Source organism: Salvelinus sp. IW2-2015, linkage group LG6.2 (assembly GCF_002910315.2).
Source record: "Salvelinus sp. IW2-2015 linkage group LG6.2, ASM291031v2, whole genome shotgun sequence".
NCBI lineage: Eukaryota > Metazoa > Chordata > Actinopteri > Salmoniformes > Salmonidae > Salvelinus > Salvelinus sp. IW2-2015.
Window position 1 is genome coordinate 176,225 of NC_036846.1, and position 2,641 is coordinate 178,865.

At 44.5% G+C, this 2,641-nt stretch overlaps 1 pseudogene; it reads right to left on the reverse strand.

Moving 5' to 3' along the window:
• Positions 1–1,275: 1,275 nt before the first annotated feature.
• LOC111965454 (protocadherin alpha-1 pseudogene) lies at positions 1,276–2,638 on the reverse strand (annotated as a pseudogene).
• Positions 2,639–2,641: the final 3 nt, after the last annotated feature.

Here is a 2,641-nt window from a genome sequence, read left to right on the forward strand (position 1 = left end):
AAATGGCGAAAGAAATCTCCTGAGTAACATAGTCATTATCAATTCTGTAGCCGAATATCAAATCTCAATATTTTTTAAATTTTGCCTCAACCTTTATTTTTAGGGTAAGTAGTTGAGAACAAATTCTTTATTTACCAATTGAACGACCTACTCCGGCCCCAAACCCGAAACTTGAACGACCTGGCTAAATTGTGCGCCGCCCTTATGGAACTTCCCCCAAATCACGGCTTGGTCGTGCATACAGCTTGGAATCCGAACAAGGGTTCCTGTAGTGACGCCTCTCGCACGAAAATGCCCCAGTGCTTTAACCGCGTGCGCCACTCGGGAGATGTAGCTGCAATATTTCCCCATACGTGTATACGTTCCTGCCTATTACTCACAATATCCTTACATACATTACACCTTTGGGGAGACTGACACATTACACCATGTGAGAAGTGCATACATTTCTGGATAGCCCTATAAGCATCATAGAAGCCAATCACAAGTGCATAAAGCATTGCAGGCTTGGGCGCCGAATCTTTAGCCTTCGAAGTTAAGCGCGCCTTCAGCAACCATGGACCCCAGCAACGCCCCACTTTATGAAGCAGAGGCCACACATGCAGTGCAAACAACCCCAATGTCATGTGAAAATTTGAGAGGATGGCGGTTTTCAACAGTAAGAGCGACTTGAAAAACAATATTCCTTTGACCTGCCGAGTTCAAGGATTAAAACAATATAATTCCAAGTATTAAAAATGTATAGGCCGGTGTATGTAGGATCTCACCTTGTCTTGGTTTAGGTAATGGTTTGATCCCGTTCAAACGTGTCATTTCCCATTGAATACCTGACAGTTCTGCATCTGCAGGTGGATACGGTGCGCGGGAAACCAACTTACGTCACTCTTTCAGTGTGTCTTGAGCTGAAACACACGTCATACTGCGAGTAATTTAGAGTAAGACCCAGCTCCCGGCAGGGTGGTGCTGTATCACTGGGGCCGCCGTACCTTTTGAAACTTGTCGTCTGTCCTGAAGGCATTTAACAGCTATTAAACCTGGATGAGGCTCCAATAAAAATATCACTTACACCGCAGCAATGGCGATCAGCCAAATACAGGTTAAATCAAGAAAGCTCTCCTCCTTTCTCGCGTACATTTTTGAATTGAAGTCTTGTATTTCACCTGTACTTTTCAACACCACCCTTACATCGATAGAACACAGTCCCCGCTGACCAAATGAGGGTTTTCTCCCGTTATCAGAAAACCAACACCGACAACGGGTGAGTTTTCAGGCATGTCACTCATTCGCCCTCTTAGTCCCTTTAGTTCCCCGGCGTGCGTTCCCGATTCGGAAGAGGTTGGTTCCCTTGGGGCTCAGAGATGTGATAAGAAAGCAGCGCAATTGTAGCCCAGAGTCGGAGTCGACAGCCCTGATCTTGGCCACAAAGTAGCCCGCTTCAGCAGAATAGGGAATGTTCTCATTGTTAACGGTGCCGTGATCAGAATAGGGCGCCGAAGAATCCCAGTCTGTTGTCATTCTCATCCAGAATAAAAACGTTCACAGTCACGTTGCTGCTGAGCGGAGGAATACCAGAGTCTGTGGCCTGAACTTTAAACTGGAACTTTTTTATTGCCTCATAGTTAAAAGACTGAAGACTGATTATATCTCCTGTATCTGAGTTTATATTTACAGCTGATGATATTGAAACACTTTTATCTAATAATGAATATGTCACTTTTGCATTTTCATCTGAATCTGGATCAAAAGCAGACGTCGTATAAATGACGTCACCTACCGGACTGTTCTCTTTCACATAAACATTAATAATTGGTTCTGAGAAGCGAGGAGCGTTGTCATTCACATCAGAAACGTCTACAGTAATAACTCTGGTGCTGGAGAGAGGAGGGGTCCCTTCATCCGTAGCTGTGATGGTGACATTGTACTGAGCAGTGCTCTCCCTATCAAGAGGCCCGTCTACCACTAAAGAATAATCGTTTTTGTAGTTCGACTTTAGTTTGAAAGGGACAGACCCTACAAGATTACAGTTGGTGAGGCCATTTTTACCTCCATCTTTATCATTTACCGTGACCAAGGCGACCACAGACATTAACTCAGCATCCTCTCTCACTGGGCTCATAAGTGACGTCACGGATATTTCAGGGGTATTGTCATTAACATCAATAACTTCCACTAACACTTTACCATGGGCACTGCGAGGAGAGTGCCCACGATCGGACACCTGCACACGAATTTCGTATGCAGCGTTTTCCTCATAATCTAACTTCCCCTTAAGTTTAATTTCACCTGTGTCTGAATTTATGGAAAATGTATCGGCAGGGTTAAAATGTCCCCGTTCAATGAAAGAATAAACAAGATCACCATTTACCCCCTCATCTAAATCAGTGGCGGTGATTGTTAATATAGATGACGCAAAGGCAACGTTTTCAGAAACACATGCCTTGTAAAGGGATTGGCTAAATACTGGCGTATTGTCATTTACATCCATTACGTTAACAATAATCTGTAACGTTCCGGATCTTGGAGGATTTCCTCCATCTACAGCGGTCAGGGTGAGCTGGATAACGGGCTGTTTCTCTCGGTCTAAAGCTTTCTGCAGCACTAACTCAGCAGACACACTCTGCTCTCCACCGCTCTGTACATC